General features: G+C 44.0%; 1 long non-coding RNA gene across 1 annotated transcript in view; it reads left to right on the top strand.

Annotated features, from left to right (window-relative positions):
- Nucleotides 1-19,122, top strand: part of LOC147462592 (uncharacterized) — a 42,843-nt gene extending 23,721 nt beyond the window's left edge. The window contains exon 3 of the long non-coding RNA XR_015190002.1: nucleotides 18,626-19,122. This is a non-coding gene — a long non-coding RNA (uncharacterized LOC147462592). The remainder of the gene's footprint in view (nucleotides 1-18,625) is intronic.
- The last annotated feature ends 4,063 nt before the right edge of the window (nucleotides 19,123-23,185 follow it).

Here is a 23,185-nt window from a genome sequence, read left to right as displayed (position 1 = left end):
TATATAGAAATCTACCTGTCTCGGCTCTCATTCTCACCCACATATACCTTGCTTGCTCATCTTTCCTGATAATCGGTAGTAGTGGTTTCAGCTCCTCTTTAAATAAGACTGCTACTCCTCCTGAACCCCGGCTACCCTGTAGAGATCTCTTGTCATGTCGACCAACTATTTCCCCTAAATAACCCTTCACATGTGGCATAAGCTGTCCCGGTATCTAGCGTGTCTCTGAGTAGAAAACTATGTCTCTGTCCGTAAAGCTGTCTGCAAAGGCACCTACATCTAGCCTATATGATCCATTACAATTCCACGCCGCTATCCGGAGGGTCGCTCCATAGGTCTCGCACCGTCATGATGAGCGCTTTTCCAGAACCACTACTTTCCCTCCTTTATAAAAGGCGATTTTCCCCTTTTCTCTTACTGCCCTGATCTCTGGCATCAACTCTTGCATGTGTGCCACTTGTGCCAATGTAAGGTCATTTCCCAGGAAAATACCGGTTTTCTTAAGAGTTGGCCTCTTCTTTAGAAATTCTCTCCTTGCTTCTATATTCGGTAAGCCAAGAATAAGTGCCCTATCCTTTACGTTTCCCTTCTCATCGATTCTTTTCTTTGCCCACTCTCCATGCACTTGTGTGAGTAGGCTCTGTGATGCCCATGCGTTGTAGCAGTTCCTTCACTTCTTCATCTACATTCTCTTTGTCTTTGACTCCTGTGACCCGCACATGCATAGCCCGATTGTTCCTTTTCTGCTCTTCCTCAATGGTCATATTAATAATGGTGGAGGTAGGTGTGGTCTCGAGCATCTGGGCCTTCCCTTTCTCCGCATCCTCAATCCATTTCTCTGCTTCATCAACCTTTTTTTGTGTCTTAAAAAGACGTTCCGCCCATGAAGATGCCGTTTTTGATTTCTGTTCATCTCCTTCCCGTAGAGATTTCATCTGATCCTTCATGTCCTCGAGCTCCTTCAACACCGAAGGTTGGTCATCTCCCTTCTCCTTAGTTGCAGATTTTCAAGCCGCAAGTTCTCCTTTTAGCTCCTCGATTATTGTATCTTTTTTCCCCATGTGCTTTTCCATATTTGTTCTCCATGCTTCAAAACTTGCTACTGCCTCATCGAGTTTCTTTTGCATAACGCATTCTGTTACATTTACTTCGGCCTTGATTAGGTTTCGTAATTCTGTTTTCAAGATGTGAATTTCCTCATTGTGTATCCCCTGGATCTCTCTCGTTAGTTCTCTCATCATGTCTCCATACATGGAGTTCCTGTAGCTCTCAGCGCTCGCGTGCATTTCCTTCCTGATGTCATCGCTCATATAGTTTAGCTCTGATTTGAGCATCACCTGGACCTTCTCCATCATTAGCTCATCATGTATCCTGGAGGTTTTCCGAACTCGTAAGGATCCTGGTGATAGTACAGGACCTCTATTTCTCCGTTTAAATGTAGTTGTTTTTTTTTGGGGTTGTGTAGCTATCTACACCCGGCCCTTTCCCTTTGGTAGGCGGATCCATTGAACCCGAGCCACAAATGTGGTGACCCTTGCTACCTATGGAATCTTCGGCAAAGGCAGCACCTGTTTGCAGCTGTGGTGGCGCCCAAATTCGGCAGCCCTTCGGGGTGGCGTGCGACGGAGAGAGAGAGAGAGAGAGAGAGAGAGAGAGAGAGAGAGAGAGAGAGAGAGAGAGAGAGAGAGAGAGAGAGAGAGAGTGTGTTCTATTATCGTCCTCGGAGGTCAAATATGACCTATGGGACCAAATGAACATGTCACGTGGTGTGAGTGGAGGTCATAAGTGACTCTCGATGCTCAAAACTGACTGAAATGAGTGTCGCAATAGAGAGTCCACGTTGTGGTTGGGAGAGGAAGGTATGTAGGGAGAGCTCATGGCTGAATATATGGGGAAAAGAGGACCTAATTTGGTTAAAAGCTGAGCACTCAAGTAGTGTGTGGTATTCACTCTTTCGCACTTGACGAGGGCATAAGGTGCAAAGTCGACGAGACTCCTCACCAGTTCCCCAACGTCTTGTCTCGCGGCGTAGAGAATGGGAGCTAAGACAAATGGAGGCAATGGTGCGGATTGCACTCAATGGGATGGGCTCAAGGGTGTAGGGATGGGTTCGATTACTGCGTTCGGAGAAGAAGAGAGATTTGTAGTTTGGGGCAACGTGTGTGGTGTAATGGTTAAAGCGAGAACCTCTGGATTTCTCCCAAGCCGTGATACATTGGTGTTGTAAGAAGGCCTCATTAACTTGGGAGTCGATCGACGCATCCTTGACCAAGTGACATGCATCCCATCTTCCAAACCATTTCTTGATGTCAAGCATCCACCCCGAACTTAGTACTTTTCTCTTGCATGTCTTTTGGACCTTTTGACTTGCTTCATATGCGATTCTAGGAAGTCGATACAAAGGGCTACGTTGTGTCTTAAGCATGTACTCCACAACCCTTTGCATGCTCAAGACCTCAATGGGAAGCGATCCGGACTCAAGAAGTAAGAGCATGTAGGGTGTTTGTGTCTTGACTTGGAGAAAGTTGGTGAGAAAACGCTTTTGGACATTTTCAAACTCTTTCCAAGTAGACTTCCTGATGCTACCACCCCACACCTCCACTCCATAAACAAGCACCGGTGTCACCAATGTGTCAAAGAGGTACTTTTTGAGAGTCCAACACTTATCTCTCCAGCATTGCACATGTTCTCAAATGCATAATAAGCCCTCTTTCCAGCTTCCAAGCGACGCATTGCGCAATCCTTCCATCTATGATTGGATGAAACCTCAAGGCCAAGGTACTTGAAGCTATCTACCACTTCAAGTTTCTCATTGTTGTATACAATGCATGGATTTTCATCATTGAGAGAGAGAGAGAGAGAGAGAGAGAGAGAGAGAGAGAGAGAGAGAGAGATTTTACGTCTATTAGAAGGCCAAAATCGGCCTATGAGACAAATCAATGCACATGGGTGTGTCTTCCGTCAATCGGAAAGACAAAGAGCTGAAAAAAACTAACTGATAAAGCTGATACAAATCTCCATGATGAGAGTGTGAGTGTGTGGAGCGCTATCGCTATGGTAGCCTATATGAAAGAGGGTAGTACAAGCATGATATGCATCTGGGTGACTAACTAAACTAGCTCCATCCTATGCTAATGGGTGGGTGTAAGATGTGGTACATGGGTGGAGCTGGAGCCAGGGCTGCTCGGATAGCTACAGTGGGGTCGGCCATCATTTGGGCTCGTCTCTTCTCAGTGGCTCGGCGATCACGGGTTTGAATCTCCGCAATCTGGCATCGATGAAGTCTGGGGGCCCTGCAGCCTGTAGCGCGGGGTCGTCTCCTAGCTCTGGAGGTCTTAGCTTGCTGAAGAGTCACCCGTCTTGTGTGTCGGGTGGTGGGGGGGCTGGTAGATGTCGTGAGACGAAGAAATTAGTGAGCTGTGTTGGGTCTAAAGGCCCTTTTGGCCACCTCTCTTGTACACTTATATATATTTTATACTAAGGGGTGTGAACCACCTCTTGGGTCATTTAAATGGCCCCCTTATAATGTGTACCCTAAAAACAATAACATAAGAAAAGTGAGATAGCGTGTGAGCTGGGTTCAGCCGTACGAAAAGAAACCTTTGTCGATCTCTCTCTCTCTCTCTCTCTCTCTCTCTCTCTCTCTCTCTCTTTCTCTCTCTCTCTCTCTCGCTCTGCTGCCCCTGCGCTGCTGCTGCCCTTGCCCCTCGTGCTCCCTGCCCGCCAATGCCCCGCCCTCGCGCTTCTCCCCCTGCTGCTCCCGCACCCCCTTCTGCTGCTCCCCCCCTCTCTCTCTCCCGCATGGTGTCAATGACGTGCTGGTAGTGAGCCTTCAAATCCAATATTACCTTGATTGAGCGTACACGTGTTGGTATGTGTAACAGCAAAGAGATTATCCCATTCTTGCCTTTCCGCAAACAACATATGTGAATTGCCAGTGGTACTATCATCCATCTCAGGAGTATTATTAAAATCACCACAAAGGAATGCATTTGAGGTCCATGAGCGAGAAGAGATGTCTCGCCATAGAGCAGCCCTTTGTCCAGATGATGTATACGCATAAACACCTCCAAATTCATACACCTGACCGTTCAACAAGCATTGAATCACCATCCAACGGCCGTTCGGATCATTATACAAGAGAACTGGCTGAAGCTTATGCCAAACAAACATCAATAAACCTCAGTAATCATGCAAACCAGCATATGCAATCCAGTAACCTACGATATAAGAACACTGACCAACAAAGTCATGCTGGTTGTGTTCTTGCAAAACCACGATATTTGCCTTACATATATGTACATAGTGCCAGGTCAGTCGCCATTTGTCCAGGTTACATAACCCACGCACATTATATGAAATGCATTTAATACGACTGTGCATTAAAACCATATTTACAACGGCACGAAACGAAAGGATCAAGTCGAGATGCCCATATGGACATCTCCATCCACCACATCCATGCTAGAACCCATCCATTGAGTCAAAGCAGGAAATTTGTCCATAGAGAGTGCCTGAGAAGTGGAAGCCTCGCCTAAAAGTACATCCTTATAAGAGTGCATCGCTTTTTCCCAAGCGTCGATCAACGTGCGATTGTCATTGCAGGGAAGCTGCTTAAAGGATACATTCTTATTGGTGTTGACCAGAGGAACATAATTACGGGATGAAGGAGGCGTATGAATTTTTACTGTCTTTTTAGGAATCGCCCACGAGCCAACATCAGTCGACGCAACATTTTTCCCTTTCCCTGCATTTACATTCCCAACATCCGCAAACAGTGGATTTTTGTTTTTCCCTTTATCTGCATTAGAAGCCACCTTCATTGCAGGGATTCCATTTGATTTAGCTTCACCAACAAATTTGCCTATAGGGGCAGGGGCAGAGGAAGGAACAGCCGAAAGAGGGGGGTGCAAAACTAGTTCAGGACATTCAGATTGCATGTGACCGAATTTACCGCATCAAAAACAGGAGTTAGCAAATTTGCCCCATTTAAGTTTAAAAGGGCGCTTGCCCACCCAAGGATCCCCTGAATCGACCATAATTCCATCCGGGGTTTGCTTATCCGTATCCCACAAAATGCAAAACCTGTTAGTGTTCGCGTCCAATTTCGGCGGGCAAATGACCTTGCCAAGTTGAGCAGCCAACAATGGAAGAAAATGCCTCCACGTGCAGGGAAAATCAACAATTTCCACCCACACAGGACATTTGTGACGAATAAGACTTTGATAGTCCTTCGTAAGTGCCCAAGGCAGAACATGAGTATCTGCGTGCCAAAAAAGAGAGGAGACATCTCCAACAAGAGGTTTCTAGCCTGAGTATCTGCCAATTAGACACACACACACACACACACACACACACACACACATACATACATACATATATATACACACACACACTTGTTTTTGTAATGTCAGATTGAATTACAAGTGGGAAACCTCAAAGCGAGGAAAACCCATAGAAAGTATTACAAGCTGTAACTCAAAAACAGTTAAAGTAGAGCTGGTAATGGCTAATAGGGAGCTCATGTAAGTCATAGGCAACTTGAAGAGACTGTCTAAGAGATATCTTGAAGAAAGAAACATATTCCACTTGAATTTGCAGAAACATGAGGGAATTCCGTGCTTTCCACACTGTCCATAGTACCCAGAATCTAACCCAACCGAAAAAATATGCATACGGCCGAAGCAAAGGCGGAAGCACTCCAAAGATCCAAAAAAATTTACCAAATTGTGATCCAGGGAAACACGAGCGAAGGGCTGAAGAGATGCTATCCACAAACTGTTGCATATGAGAACAGGACCAAAGAAGATTATTATATTCTCAATGCCTGCACCATAGTGAACGCATCTCGAAGAGGCCAATCTCCTAGAGCGCAATAATTTGCCAGTGGGGAGAACCCCAACAATACATCTCCACATAAACAATCGCTCCTTGAGAGGTAGCTTAGCATGCCACACTTTCATAACTTTACTCCGCCACCAAGTAACATTCTTATAATATTCCATTCCTTGTTACAGTGTTCTTGGACCCAGGAGGACGACTACAAATGATAGTACACTTTCTTTGCCGATATCGAACCAAGCGAAGAACTAGCATAGAGCCAATCACCGATTGTCTTCAACTAGCGGCGGGAGGGGAGATACAAAATTGACCAACTCCTTAATAATGTCCCACATGCGTTTGTAGTGTAACCCAAGTCCAAAGGTATGAGTAGCTTGTCTGAACGAGAGCACTCGTCCTTCAGCGTCTATGACGTCTGCTATCTTGTCAATACCTTTGTGGAAGAGAAAGTAGGCCTGTTTGGGAGAGCGTTGAACAAGAGTCTGAGCAAAAACTCTACTCCAATGCAAACTCTCTAGTCGAAGTGAATTTCCACATACCTCATCTCTACCATTCCACAACAATTCTGTCGTGACCACCTTCCAATCCGACACTAGATTGGAAGCAAAGGGACATCCCGGAATTATAGCTTCAACTTTACCGAAAACCACATCCCAATACGACGGCTGCCAATGGCCGAAGGCTGGCGTAGAAACCGCATGAGAGCACAAAAACGCAAGCATCTGCGTCCAACCAACACCAACACCAAAGTAGCCTTCCTTGCTGTAACATGAGAGCAGAAATGAAGGATATTCAGACCACCACAACGTTTTGGAGTACAAAGCTTATCCATCGCAAGCAATCGCAAGCCTTTTTTGTGAGAGGAAGTGGACCAAAAGTGCTCCAGAATTCGAGACATGAAATCCCGAAGATGACGGGGTAGCCAATGCAACAGTGGTAGGAAAAATTGCATGTATGCCACCAAAATAGATTGCACTATTCTGAGCCTTACATGGAGCAGCCAGGTAGACAATTTCCAATACTGCAATTTAGATCTCAGTTTATTCTCAACCCATTGCAATAATTTTGCATTGTTAATCAACTAAGCCAACGGATAACCAAGATATCTCACAATTTGATCAGGCTTCACTATCTCACCTGGCCATAACAGAGCATGCCAATCCATTTAATGCAACGGCAACAATTTAGATTTTCGAAATTCACTTGCAGACTTGCAACCAACCCATAAATATGTAGAGCTTCCATTATACAACGAACATCCTCAGGATGATTTCTAGGCCAGAACATGGAGTCATCCGCATACGCTTATGCCACAAAATGATCATGAGCTGGTAGTTGCAATCCATGTAGCCGACCAGATGTTGTTAAGGAGTCCAAATACAACAGTAGAGGATGTGTAGCAATAGCATACAACATAGCACTCAAAGGACATCCTTGTCTGACCGATCGACCAAGATCCCATAACCGAGTCAGCTCACTGTCAAGAATTCCGGCAGATTGACTGTTTTCGTAAAGAAAATAGACTACCTGACGCATGGCCCAAAGCCCAAAGCCGTCATGATCTGAGCAATGAAGTCCTAGTGAACAATGTCAAATGCTTTCTCTATATCAATCTGCATGATAAGCACACCTTGTCTAGTATATACAGGAATAAATCCATACTGAGCCGGATGTATGCTGAAAAACAAGTGGTTAGCAACGCGAGTAGCTATCATTTTTGACAATAACTTGTAAACAACCGACATAAGCATTATTGGTCGCCAATGTGAAAAGTATTCACACAATGCTTTCTTAGGCAACAATTTCACCAGTCCTTTCCACGATTGCGGCAAAGATTGCGCAGTCCATGCATGGTTTATCATGAAAAGGAGAGGCTGCAAAAGGGATTCCCAAAAGCTAAGAAAAAATTCCACCGTAAGCCCGTCCCATCCAGGCGATTTCCAACGACCAAGATGCAACAAACTGTCGTGCAATTCATCCTCAATAAAACTCGCCTCAAGGGTTTCTACATCATTCATTGTCAATATAGGATGTACATACAACAATAGCAACTGTCTAGCTTGCAAAACCTCTGTCGAGGAGGCTTCAGGCTTGGCAAAAACATGTTGAAAATGATCCACCATTGAATCCGCCAATTGACCTTTCTTGGTCGTCCATTGCCCAGTTTCATCTTTAACCCTTTTGATAGAGGCAGAAGTCCTGGAGTGATGCAAATGCTTAAAGAATTGTTTCGATGAACAACCTTTATCCATAAAAGCGTATTACCTAGATCTAACTTTCTATTTTTCAAGTTTTCTCTTATCATTACGCATCAACGAGGTTTTAGCTAAGCATAATTCCTCTTGTTCTTAGCCAGTAAGCCTTCTAGTATCTGCAAGACTTCCCAAGGCTTGACATATCGCCTTATCTTCCTGCACTTTATTTCTCAACTGGTACATGTACCACGAACCATAATCCTTTATGACTGCCTGGATACGCCAGGCCACATCCACATCAATAAACATCTAAGAGACAAGTGGAGGAATTACTACTTCAATCAAAGTTCTAAATGTTGTATGTGAAAGATATGCATTATTAATATGCAACAACCGCTTACGAAGGAGCTAGGAGTCTATATCTACTGCCTCAAAATAGACCCAGAGCCAAAGAGGAAAATGATCAGATAAGATGAAAGAATGATCAATCCTCATATTACACGCAAACATATCATATTGCGGAATGCCCAGTACATACCAACGATCCCAACGTGCTCTATATCTAGAGTGAGCATTATGAGTAAATGTATAACCCCGCTCTGAAGAGTGCGTGTTAACCCATAGATCTAGGACACCTATATTACTGACCATGGCATCCCAAGAAGAGCATTCAGAGCTCAACATATGCGAATGACCCGTTGTGTTGTCCGTGTTTGATGGTGCATTATTAAAATCCCCTCCCCAAAAAGCATGCGAACGCCAAGGGTATAAAACCAACTCGTGCCAAAGACGACTTCGTTGTGCTGAGGCAGTATATGCATAAATACCAACAAATTCGAGAATATTTCCTTGGACAAGACATTGAACTACCATCCAACGCCCTGCCGGATCACTATGTGCTAATACCGGCTGCAGTTCATGACGCACCATCATCTAAACACCCAAGAAAGAGCGAGTACCAGCATAAGCAATCCAAAATCCCGCATAATACGAAGATTGACCTACAAAATCATGTTGATTATGCTCCTGTAACACCACTATATCTGCTTTATTTGTATGTACATAATGCCAAATTAACTTCCACTTGTCATGGTTGCACAAACTGCGCACATTATACGTAAAGAATCTAAGAGGAGAATGCATCTGTACAGTACTTACAAGAGAAGCATGAGGCACTATCATCAAGTGGTATTGCCCATGGGCACATCTGCCTCCATACTAACAGTCAATGAAGCGGACTCCATATGCGTTCCTTGGTGAGGATTCCAATGCAGAGGCTACACACACACACATACATACATACATACATACATACATATATATATATATGTATATATATATATATATATATATATATATATATATATATATATATATATATAAAATGTACACACACACACACACATATATATATATATGTATGTATGTATGTATGTACATGTACATCCAATAAGCCCAGTATCTGACCCACATGAAGAAAACCGCGAAACCGTGTAGTGTCGGTGAGAAAATGCCAAACACCCAAAACCTCTTGTCCTGGAAAACGGAGCCGCATACAGATCGATGCAGGCAAAGGAAATCTCTAGTAATGCAACAATTCCACAACAAATGGCAGACATTCTCTTTTGCGGTTGAGCAATGGACACAAGAAGAGAGGCGAATATGACGCGCCCTAAGAAAAGTGCCGACTGTGAGCACTCCAAGCAAACAGTGCCAAAGAAACAGTCACTCCTTTAAAGGCAAATAGCTTTTCCACAAGGCAGAGAGAAGCTTCCTTCACTAGAGATCAGATTTGTGCATGTGCCAAAGGGCATTACAATGATCAGCAAGCCAGGGTTGTCGTAGAAGAAGAGCATAAATTCTATTGGCAGAAATATCTCGAAAAGGCGTTTCCCGAAGATCCTAATCAGACATGCGATCACCATCACGCAAAGGTGTAACGGGCAAAAAATCAAGCAACATGTTTTGAAGTTCCCTCCAAAACTGACGGTAATGCATGCCCAATCCAAAATGGCAAGCGGCGAAAAGAAACTCAAAAGTATATCCGGCCTCATCGACTACATCCTCAACCACACGAATGTCACAACGAGAGAGAAATGGAGACTCTCCAAACAAATCGAATCACCTCCCTACCGAGGATTCCATGAAAGATGAATCGTAACCTTTGTCCAGGCAGATACCAAAGTGGAAGCAAGAGGACATCCAAGAATGTGCCCTTCCATCTTTCCAAACACCACCTCCCAGATAGATGATTGGCAATGGCCGAATGAGGAAGTAACAACATGCTGCCCGAGGTATGCAAACATCAGAGTCCAAGGCTGAATTTGTTGCGCAAGTGTAGGCAACAACATAGCTTTCCTAGCAAGAACATGCCTGTGCAAGTCCAAGATATTAAGGCCACCAAGACGTTTAGAAGTGCAAAGCTTCTCCATCGACATCAAACGCAAGCCTTTTTTCTGAGCATGGGTCCGCCATAAATGGGAGATAATGTCCGACATAACAGAAATGCGACAACGACGAGGCCAGTGCAGTTAGTGGCAAAAAGAACTGAGCACATGCCATCAGGATACTCTGAACAATTCGCAAACAACATGTAATGGCCAAGTGGATAACTTCCAGTAATCCAATTTGACATTCAAACGTTGCATAACCCAATCCACTTTTTGAGAATGAGAGACATTCCATCCAATTGGATAACCCAAATGCCTAGTAATCACATTTGGAGAAACAATCTCACCTGGCCACAATAGAGTATGCCAATCACAAGCACGAAGAGGCAGAAGCTTTGATTCACAAAAGTTGACGCTACGTCCAGCCGCAATGCCAAACAATTCCAAGGCTTCCATAATCACTCCAATATCAGCCTGCTGATTACGAGGCATAAACAACGAGTCATCGGCGTAAGCCTGGCCAATGAAGGTGCAACCCGAGGGTAACCGCAAACCATGAAGACACTCAACAGAGGTCACTTGATCAAGATAAATCAACAGGGGATGAGTGGCAATAGCATACAACAAAGCACTGAGGGGGCAACCTTGCCTGACCGAACAACCAAGAGGCCAAGATTCTGTTAATTCACCTTCCAGGATCCTCAAAGACGTACTACAAGCATACAAGAAATAATCCACATTGGACCAATTTAGGACCAAACCCTAGGCACCTCATCGCGGCAGCAATGAAGTCCCACTGTATAGTGTCAAAGGCCTTTTCAATATCAACTTGCATAGCCAACACATCCTACTGAGTGTACTTAGCATACTCCATGCCAATCATAACATTAGCCAGATTGTCCATAATCTGGTGACGTGGAATGAAACCATACTGAGCCTGCTGGAGTCCTGCAAAAAGATGGTCCTTAATGCGGTGCACCAGCATCTTATCCAATATCTTGTAAACCACCGGCATCAAAGTAATAGGGCGCCAGTGAGAGAATCACTCGCAAAGCGCTTACTTAGGCAGTAATTCATGTAAACCATCTTTCCAAGAAAGAGGCAAGTCTTGTTTCTCCCAAGCTACATTTATCATGAAAAGCAACGGCTGTTCAAGAGCCTCCCAGAAGGAGAGGAAAAATTCCACAGTGAGTCCATCCCAATCGGGAGACCGCCAACGGCCCAATGCAAGCAACACACTATGCAATTCCGAGTTACTGAACAGTCCCTCAAGGCAACATGCATCTCGCGGGGATATGATCGGATGAACAAAAGAAAGCATCAATTGACGCGCCTTGCAAGCAGCCGAAGATGCCTGAGAAGGAGCAGCAAACACCTGGCGATAATGCAAAACCATGGCTTCAGCAAGTTCCTGCTTCAAAGAAGTCAAAACACACGAGGGAAGCATAACCCGCTTGATTTCTTGTGAGACCCTTGCATGATGCAAATGCTTACAGAATTGCTTCGAAGCGCAACGTTTATCCATAAAAGCCTCTTGACGGGCACGCGTCTGCCATTTAACAATTTTTTCGCTTATCATTATGCTGAATACACACACAAGCTTCACACAACTCCGACATCTCAGAGTCAGACAAAGGCCGCAAATCAGCCAATACTTGCAGCCGTTGACAAGCTTCCTTCGCATCCTTGACATCCCCCTCGAGTGCACTGCATGTGATGCCTACCATAGTCATAAATAACATTTTGCACCCTCATAACAAAGCGATACCAAGCAGCATCAAGATTAAGATGCATGTGAGCAAGGAGAGGGGGGATAATGTCAGAAATCATGTCACGAAAAACCTCGTGAGTGAGATGAGCATTGTTAATATGCAGCAGACGTTTCCTAGGAAGAGGCCGATCACAAAGAGACTGCCTAAAACTCAAGTTCAACAAAAAGGTAATGATCCGATAACTGCAAGGTGTAATCCATGTTCACGTCACATACCAAATCCTCATATTGTTGCAAATTAAGCAAATACCATTGATCCAACCACGCTCAATAAGAAGAGTGAGCAACATGCTGAAAAGTAAATCCGAAGACATTTGGGCGATGCAAATACCGCCATAAATCAAGCATCTAAGTAGAGGCAAAGAGATTATCCCATTCTTGCCTTTCCACAAGCAACATATGTGAATTACCTATGGTACTATCATCCATACCAAGGGTATTACTACAAAGGAATGCATTTGAAGTCCATGAGCAAGAAGAGATGTCTTGCCATAAGGCAACCCTTTGCTTAAATGCTTTATGTGCATAAATGCCTCCAAATTCATATACATGACCATTCAACAGGTATTGAACCACCATCCAACGGCCCTTAGAATCATTATACAACAGAGCAGGCTAAAGCTCATGCCGAACCAGTATCAATAAACTTGTAAACTAGCATACGCAATCCAATAACCAACAGAATAAGAACACTGACCAACAAAGTCATGTTGATTGTGTTCTTACAAAAAACAACTATGTCTGCCCTGCATGTATGTACATAGTGTCAGGTCAGCGGCCATTTATTAAGGTTACATAACCCACGCACATTGGGGAGACAACAGAAGGTTTCTAGCTTCAGTATTTGCCAATAGAACCTCATAGAAACCACGAGCACCAAAGTAAACGCCTCGGACAGCCTTGCCTTTGAGAGGGAAATCAATCCATTGTCCGACATCCTGCGCAATGGGCATTTTACCCGGGAAAAACAAGATGACCGCATTCATGGCATATTGCCCTACTGGATCCATAAGGTCCTGCATTGGAATACGCACCTCGGGCAGGTGCTTGACCATTCCAAGCTTTCCGGGCCTCTTCAAAGTCTTCATACAGACACCTTTTGATTTCACAGGCAAACTCCGAAGCATTGTCCATGGCTTTACGATGCTTGAAAACACAGGAACTCTGACATGCAGCAATCAGACCAATATTGAGGAAAGAACCATATGGAATTTACACTACAAAGGACTTTGTTTGTTTTTAAAATTTTTTAAAACTATTTACAGAGACCTGAGAAGTATTTACATCTCCCATAGAGGGCATACATTTGCAAAATGACACTGCTTGGAAATCTGTGCTGGAAAATAACCAAAGGCTCCAAACTGTCACGGGGGAGGACCACTGTCGAAATGGTGCACAAAGCACTGATCTGTTTGTGCAGGAACTGAAAGCTTTACCATGGGCTGAATACTGCTGGCCTGGCGCTGATGAAAAACGATAGCAAACTACACAGAGACAACAAGCTACTGCCCTGAGGACTCACTGCCACGAAACAGAGAGCAGGTCAAGCAAGTCGAGGAGGCGACAGGCGTGCAAAGAAAGAAGCTCGCAGAACCTAAAGGGCGCAAATATTGCTGACTAAGGCCCTAGTAGATCGCGCAGAGCCCAATGGGCGACGCTGAAGAGACTTGAGCGTGCACAGGGCAGGGTTCCTCTCGCTTGTCAGATCGCTTGACTACACACACACACACACACATATTTTTTTATTTTTTTGTTTTCTTTTTTTATATATTATATATATACACATATATATACAAAGATTTAGCTCGGATTTAGTACTCCGTAGAAACACAAGGTTTCTTTACTTCACTTGAAAGAACCGAACTGAACTGAATGAAAGAGAGAGACGTGAACATGTTTCTGCTACAATCTAGCATCAGTCTTAGCTTAGTTTCTAACCAGGCACCTTTGTGAGCCTCCAGCACGACATGCATGTCGAAGCTGGTCAGTTGCATACCCTCTCTTGCACAGTACAACATTTCACCATATAGGCATTTACCGCATGTGAACCGCCTCTTAGCATTGCATTATTCACAAATGACCTTTCATATTCCAAATCGTGGGGTTCAGCCAGAGGGCTGCCCGACCTAGCTTTTTGCACCTATAAGAGCATGCCCTTGGGCGCAAGTAGAGGGCAGAGGAGCAGAAGAAAGTGCATCTCAAGAAGCACCAGCAGGACCAGTGTTTTTGCACCAGCAAAAGCCAGCGTTTCTCCCATCAGTCACCAGCGTTTTCAGCACCAAAAACGCCAGCAGCCCCTCAGCATTTTTGGTCAGTTTTGGATGTACCTAAGGCTCAACCCGGGCCTTGATTAAGTCATTGACATGCGGTATGCAAGAGATAAGACGTGTCTCATTCACGGAGTGAGCTCTAGTATTCTCAAGAGATAGAGCATGTAGCTATGCAAGACATGTCAATGGACATTACAGAGGCAGAGATGGAGCAGGAGTACTCTAGTGAGACACGTTAGGTGTTGTCAGAGTCTGTGTAGACAGAGGTAGAGTAGGTTTTCTCCCTAGAGACACATGTAGAGATGAAGATGTCGAACTTGATGGGGGAATGGACGAGGTTGTATGTGGAGGTATGGGTGATGAGGTTGGTGGACTTCTACCAGGTACCAAGGGTTGACGCCTTCTGTTGTAGTACTTCAAAGGACTTAGTAGTGCGCTTTGACGCTCAAATGACCGCTTTGTATGTGTCATGCAGGGACCACAAACCCAACCAAACTTTCGGCAAGAAGACCCTTAACTCGCTGAACACAGGTCTAGACTCTACTAGACCAGGCGAGTGACTAGACTACCTGGCTGGACCAAGGACGAGGAGGGACTAGACCAGGGACGAGCAAGCCTAGACCAAGGACGAGGAAGGCCTAGACCAGGACGAGAGAGGACCAAACAGGACCAGACCAGTAGGTTACACAGTGCAAGGCAAAGTAGGTGAAACCAACTAGCTTCACGATTTGTATCTCAAGAGAGAGTGAGACTTCAGTTGAGGTCCCACCGTGATCGCCAAAATGAGAGCACTTGTAGCGCGGATAGTGTGTCGTGCTCTCTACAGTGGGTGCTCCTCAGTGCAATGTGCGTGACAATCTCACTCAAAACAAACTGAAAACAAAGGAACAAATAGACAACAGATGAGCTCACAGAGACACAACAGCAGACCACAACATATGACTCGACTATCTCAAAGAACTGATACAGACTTTGGCGTGGCAGCACACTCAGCTCTAGCCAAGGACCCACAGGTATAATGGGGTGTCGAGGCTCAAATGTGCAGGGATGGTGAAGCTGTGTTGTGTGTATAGACTCGCAACTCAAAATGACAACGCAGGACCATATATGAAGAAGATAATTTGATGACCCAACAACTACTACTTATGTCCCACCATAAAGAGCAACAACGGCTCATGCATGTCAGCCATGTAAGTCTATCTCCATAGGCTCGGCTGCCCACATCCGTCTGTAAATCTCCTCCACATAAACTGAGTCCGTCTTTGGTGTAAAAGTATACCGTGTGTGTGCAATCCTCCGTGGTGTCTGAGAGGCACTATACTGGAAAGAGACTGAAAAAGTCAAGAGAGCATGGTCCGCTGCTACTCCAACAGGTCTAGGACCCACACTGAGATCCTGAATATTAGAGATGAAACTCGGTGAAGTCATGACATAGTCCATTGTACTGGCCCCATGTCTGTGTGGAAAGCATGTAAATCCCCTAGACGAAGGAAAAATCTCTAGACCATTAAGTATGGCCAAACCATGCGTAGTCGTCATCTCCATGAGATATCTCCCATACTCTGTGTGTTCTCTATCCTGTGACTGTCTGTCAAGCCCCATCTCCGATATATCCATCTCTCTAAGCGTCTCCTCCGAGGTATCATAAAATACCGTTTGGGAGTTGGCCGTCCTGGCATTAAAGTCTCCCAAGAGAATGATATCTCCATCTCTAGAGAACTCCCATATGTCATCATCAAGTATAGAGAAAGGGGATTGCCCTCTAGGTGAGGTATAGACTGATGTGCTAGGGGGAAAGTAACATATAGCAATGTATAAGAATCTACCTGTCTCAGCTCTCAGTCTCACCCACATGTATCTCGCCTGGTCATCTCTCTGGACAATCTGTAATAGCGGCTGCAACTCCTCCTTGAATAAGACTGCTACCCCTCCTGAACCTCGACTCCCATGCTGAGATCTAGCGTCTGGCCGACAAGCTGTCTCCCATAAATAACCAGTCACACTTGGCATCAACTGTCCAGGTTTCTGATGTGTCTCTGAGTAAAAGACAATGTCTCTATCTCTGAAGCTATCCTCAAAGGCACCCACATCCAGCCTATATGATCCATTACTATTCCATGCCGCCATCCGGAGTGTGGTCCCATATGTCTCGCACCATCACGTTGTGCGTCTTTCCAAAACCACTACTTTTTCTCCTCTATAAAAGGCAATTTTTCCCTTCTCCCTTGCTGCCTTGATTTCTGGCATCAACTCTTGCATATTTGCTATTTGTGCTAAAGTAAGGTCATCCCCCATAAATATTCCAGTTTTCTGAAGTGCTGGTCTCTTCTTCAGGAATTCCTTCCTTGTTTCCAAAGTCGGGAAACGCAAAATAAGTGCTCTCTCTTTGACGTTTCCCTTCTCATCCACTCCCTTCTTTCCTACTCTCCAGGCACCTGTGTGCATAGGTTCCGGGATGCCCATGCGCTGCAGGAGTTCCTTCACTTCGTCTTCTACATTTTCGGTGTCTTTGATACCAGTAATACGCACATGGAGGGCTCTAGTCCTCCTCTTCTGTTCCTCCTCAATGGTCATATTGATGATGGTAGAAGTCTGTGCGGCTTCTGGCATCCGGGCCTTCCCTTTCTTTGCACCTTCAATCCATTTTTCTGCTTCGTCAACTTTCTCCTGTGTTTTAAAAAGGCGCTCCGCCCACGAGGAAGCCTCTTTCGAGTTTTGTTCTTCCCCTTCGCGCAGAGTTTTCACCTGCTCCTTAATTTCTTCGAGCTCCTTTAACATCGAGGGCTGATTTCCCCCTCCGTTTTGGGCATAATTTTGCAAGCTGCAAGTTCCCCTTTAAGCTCTTCAATCACTGCATCTTTTTCCTTCATGCACTTTTTCACATTGGTTTTCCAAGATTCAAAGCTTCCAATTGCCTCATCCAACTTTTTCTGCATAATACATTCCATTACATTCACTTCTGCCCGCATTAGAGCCTGCATCTCCCCTTTCACAGATAGATACATCTCATCATGCTTATCGCTTTATCCAATTCTTTCCTCATATTTGCATACATAGAATTCTTATAACTCTCTACGTTTGCGTACATCTCTTTCCTGATGTCATCTCTCATAAAGCTGAGCTCCGATTTAATCATCACTTGAACCCTCTCCATCATTAAATCATCTTGGACTTTGACGGTTTTCCCTGCCTGCAAAGAGCTTGGCGAGAGTATACTATCTCTGTTCCTCCGCTTGAATGTCGCCTTCATTTTGTGTGGGGTGGTGAAGCCACTTGCATCACCATCCTCGGCTGGTTGGTCCATCCAAGAGAGAAGAACAAAGAGAGCACTGAGTCAAGGCCCTCACCAGCAGAGGTCTCGCCTTCGCCCTGGTCACCAAGCCCTCGCCCTCGTCCTGGCTGACTGCTCTCGTCCCGACCTCGCCCTGGCTGGTCTCGTCCTCGCCCCCGCCCTGGCTCGACCTGGCTGGTCTCTGCCCTCTCCCTTGCCTTGGCTGGCTGCCTTCTCCCTGGCTGACTCATCCTGGCTGGCTCATCGTCGCCTTGGCTCTTCTCGCCCTCGCCCGTGGTAGGTAGCTCGCCTTCGCCCTTGTCTCAGGCTGCTCGCCCTCGCCTCAGGCTCGTCTTCGTCTCAAGAGAGGTCGCCCTCGTCTCAGGCTGCTCGCCTTCGCCTCAGGCTCGCCTTCATCTCAGGAGAGGTCGCCCTCGCCCTCGCCCTCGTCTCAGGCTGCTCGCCCTCGCCTCAGCCTGAGAGAGAGAGAGAGAGATTGTTTTGGCCTTGCCAGGTTGGTGCAATCTTGGATTTGAGAAGAACTTATCTTGCTTACAATGTGATGCCTTCGCTAAGCAAAGTGCTGCAGCGCCTGGAAGCATAGAAATCAAGGTTTCACTTCAAAGAAGGCCATGGAGAGAATGGATAGTATATGACCATTGATTGTTTCAACACCTTGGAAAGATTTCATAGCCTTTTCGATTGCGTGCGTTATGTAGTTTTGTGTGTGCCAATAGTAACAGAGCGCCATGAGCAATTCCTGGAAACGCAATGTCTTGCAGAAAATGTTTTACTGGTATTTAAAAGCCATGTAGTTCATAGTTGCTCTAAATACTCAAGCATTTTTTTGTTTTCCCTGATGAATGCAAGTGCATATATTTACTCAGATGTAGGGATAAAGCCCACAGGTGCTCTAAAACCTCCGGCACTTTTACATTGTCACCAATGTATATGAAAGCATGTCTGTAGTCAGATGGTGCAAATGGATGGAACCAGCACGAGTGTGCTTGTGGGCAGAGGATGTATTGGCACTCAGATGAATTATTCTGTGGAAAGTACTGCTAAGAAGAGTCCACAAAGGGCAAACTTTCTTCTTGGTCGCTTCTGGTTTTCAAGCTACAAACATTTGGCACTACGGTGGGAAAGATGGCATCGCCATTGAAAACTTCAGACTTGAAATAACTATAGCAACAATCAGCTACCGAGTATAATGGTGCCCCATGCCTTTCTTGTTCTTGGACTATTTAAGGTTGCTGTTTTTATTTGGTATAAAAAATTGTATCTACTGGTTATTCCAAGTTTTCTACTGGATGACAACTTATTGTACCTTCTTTTCATAGTGCGTAGAGCATAAATAAGATGTCTACTGGACATGGTTGTCAAATGACTGGCTTCAAACCTGCATCTGTTTTGGGTGCTTGATTTTCAAAATTTATGTAAAACATGCTTTTGTTGCCATAAAATGCAGGAAAGATATATTACAAGTGAGGCAAAATACACCTCTAATATATCTTTCCCGCACACATTTGGGGTGCTTTTAAGGCAGAGTCCATTGACTTTAGTTACACAGAATCATAGAATTGTACAAAAAACCCCTCAAGGGGGAGCAGATACTTAGTCTTCCTCATCCACAGGGGATGCTTGACATGATCCATTGACTGTCCTCTTGAATATGCTTTTCTACTCTGTTCAAGATTGAATTTACTTTCATGTGGATTTTGATGTCATACATAGGAGGAAGGGTCTTTGCAGGTCCTTGTTTGAGGATTTCATGAAGAAAGTAGCCAACTTGCAAAAGACAATCCTAGGGAAGGTTTGTCCAAAGAAGGCATGAGTTTGAACTTTATTTGACATAATCAAAACATCACTGTACATTTTGAAGCACTTCAAAAAGGGTGAAGAAGATGCTACATAGTCTTCAATAGATTGTATTGTGCACAAAAAAATACTCATCACCAATGCTCGTTTTATCAAATCTATTTGGCGTGGCTCCTTTCGGACTTGGGGCTAATTAGGTATTCAAATGTTTGAACTAAAATATTATAAATTGTACTGACAAACCAAAAACATTGAGTGAAGGATCTAAGGAGGCTATTTAGAACTACTTGCCCAATGACCTTTATGGTTTTTATCCCTACAAGGTAGGCCATCAAACATATGTGCGAAGTTTCTACTTTTTTTGCTTATCCTAGATCACACCACTTTGGCTAGTTATTGTTTGTGTTTGGAAGGCTAAACCCATGGCAAGGTTGGAGAATATACCATGGACACTTTATGCTAGAGACCTTGGAGAGATTTATTTTTCCTCTTTCCAACCTTGGAAGGCAATGCTTGGAGTTCAATTGTAGTTGAGGTTGTTGGGATGTTTGTCAAAGGGATGAAGTTGTGAAGTATGTTTATTTTATTTGAATAACACACCTTTGAAAGTGTTTGGGCAAACATAAAAGAGGAAAACTAACATTTGCAAAGAGGTGGACTACTAAGGACCTGCATACTACTCTTAAATGAAGGGTCCACAATGATATCAATGGTGAAAAAGGTGGCACACAATCTTGGGAAGAGAAAAAAAGGCCCTATAGGATTATCATAAGAGTAGAGGGACGGTCTACTAACAATTGAGTGGCGATACATTGGATTGTTCCTATGGACAAATTAGAACCCGTGATCTACCCTAGAAACTTTGGACTATCATGATTGGACATAAATTGCCATGCTTGGAAACTTGACATCATATTTAGAGATGAAGGGAATCGCAAGCAAGCTTGATTTGGTCGATCTTTCTTCATTACTAACCGCAATTTCACTTGCGAGTCTCATTGATTATGCAAGTCCATAATTCACTAACTACCTATAAACAATGAGGAAGTAAACTATCTTTCTCCAACTAATTAGATGGGCTACTCTTGCAACTTGTATGCTCTTAGAAGTGGAGCATTGTCGCGCTGAGGCACGTGCATAATATGAAACTAAAATATCTACCTCACTCTTAATGCTTTTTGTTATTTGGGTTTAATGCTTGACTGTACATAGTGTCATATGTGTGAGAATGGTTGCCACGGTTGCAAGCATGTGCATACCTTGTCAGGCAGGCGAGGCTCTGGACGTGGTACATTTTATCACATTAACTTATGCCCAATTTGGTTTAGAAATGTACATATGTCAAGTGCATGGAGATGACACGCTCGTTTAACCTAGAAAGTTCAATGTGGGCGATCTTCGCAAAAAGTAGCAAGTTTTGTGCACGGCTATAAACGATGCATCTCGAGTGCTTGCCAAGTTTAAAACTGCGGTTCAACATGTAATTTTAGCCTACGGGGATTTTTCCACAAATTTAGGGATTTTTTTTGAGCTCGTTTGGGTTCTTCTATGCAAGAAAGGGAATTTTTGGACTGAAAATAGCCAAAAACGTCCATAAAATGATCCAAAAATGGCAAAAAGATAACTAACAATGCCACATCAACAATAGTGGGCGGGGCTATTATAAAATGAAGAGAATTTTCTAGAGGAGAGATCGGCTCATCAAGCTTCTCTATAAAGGGATACACATGCTGCTTCTATGGTGTGCTAATGCAGTTCTCTATTATGCCTACCCTATATTTGTGCATGTGGGTAATCCAATCAGGGTTTTATCTCTTCAAAAAATGTTTGCTCTTGTCTATGGAAGTGATGAAGCTTCCATGAAATGGCCTCGACAAAGAATTGAAGGAGTAAGAAAGGGTTTTTGAAAGTGGAAATAGGCACAGTACCTATGCAATTGGCAGCGAGGCTACACCAAATCACCACACAGACAAGACTTTTGAATCTATCTTGGTTCTTTTTTAGAGTGAAGATTTCATGGATGGAGTTTTTTTCATTTTAAGTGTGTCTTTTGCTTCCAATGTTCTGCAACTCGTTTGATTTTGCTGCGAACTCTCACAGTCAGAGGCTCGACGCTTTCCTAGCCACACTGCGTACTTCCTGACACGTTTTTGGTGAGCCCGATGTGAAGGAGGCTAGGTTGAGGGTTCAAAAGCTTCATTGAAGGTCTCAACACAAATATTTGAAGCTATGGAGAAACAAGAGCAACAAGGGATGCGGTTTGATCTGGTCACAATGCAAATGTTTCAAGCCTTTCTGGAGTTTATGCAGTAGCAACAAGTTGCTGAAAGAAGGGAGCTTTCTTCAATCAAAGCCCTTCAATTAGTAGTGAAGATAATGGACCACTTTGATGGTTAAGATGTAACAAAGTATCTTTGTGGGTATGCAAAGAAGATGGAGCTACATCGAGTGCCTGAAGCAGAGATGATTCAAAGTTTTGACTTGGCTGTGGTTTCTGAGATCAGAGAGCATGTAAGGGGAATTCGAAGTGAACATGGGGGAACTTGGGAATCATTCAAATTATTCTTGAACGAAGTGTACTTCATGGAGGACTCTGAAAGGGTGACAATGAGAACCTTTTTTAGAGTGGATAGTTAGACCAAAAGAGGGACTTTCACCTATTGAACTTTTAAGGGAATTTAAAAGGTGCTATGATCAATTGTCAAGGATTGAAAATACTACCTTAAACTCACAAAAGATAGAGATTTTTTTATAGCATGTAGGGGAATATATTCAATAGAAGTTAGAGTTACTACTCTAGGACAAGGATGCTAAACAGGGTCTAAAGGCTGATTGGAATGAGTCGAGGTTGTAGTGTCACTTCTAGCTAAGCGACATTGAAGATGAGACAAGATGATAGTCAACACTAATCAAGCCCCAAGAGTCCCTGAGACTTCCATAAAGCCTATTATTGTGGTTCCAAAGAGTGAAAAATCTATCCTAGATGATATTGTTAGAGGAATGCAAGAGCTGAAGTTGTAGAGAAGGGGAAACTATCGAGCAAACCTACAAGGCAAAGACCTCAAAACAGAGAAGGCTTTGTACACAAATGCTTGTGGAGTGACAGTACTAACCATTAAAGGAGGGATTGTGAAAGGTATGAGAGAAGATTCTAGAGAGGTGAGTGATTTTTTGTGTGAGGTTGCCCACTCCAAGGTAGAGTAGAATCTGCGAAATTTACAAGAAAGGGTTAGCAGTTAGTGTTAGCAATCATTAGAAAAAGTTAATAGTATAATTACAATGGGGAGAATGATTTAAAGGATGAGAAAAGAGGGGTGAATGAAATGGCGGTACCCTTGAGATGGTGAATCCTTGAAGAATCTTAGACTCTCACTCGTGCGTAGATTGTGGAAAGTGACCGCCGTTGTTCTTCTTCTTCTTCTTTTCATGCCGCCATCGTAGTTGAATCACCACAAAGAGAATGAGGGTTTTGTTGATTAAAAAACCCCGATTTTGTAGAGATTAAGTATGGTTAAGTTGCTGATTTTTTATGCATTTTTGAAAGGGTAGAATAAAATTGTAATATGTGAGTAATAGAGAGAGATATGGAGATGGTGGATGTAGGTAGAGCTTCAAAATAGAGCTATGGA

The sequence above is a fragment of the Adiantum capillus-veneris genome, chromosome 2, assembly GCF_014529385.1.
Source record: "Adiantum capillus-veneris isolate H3 chromosome 2, ASM1452938v2, whole genome shotgun sequence".
Lineage (NCBI taxonomy): Eukaryota > Viridiplantae > Streptophyta > Polypodiopsida > Polypodiales > Pteridaceae > Adiantum > Adiantum capillus-veneris.
Note: the sequence above shows the minus strand (reverse complement) of the source record. Positions and strands in the feature narration are given on the sequence as shown.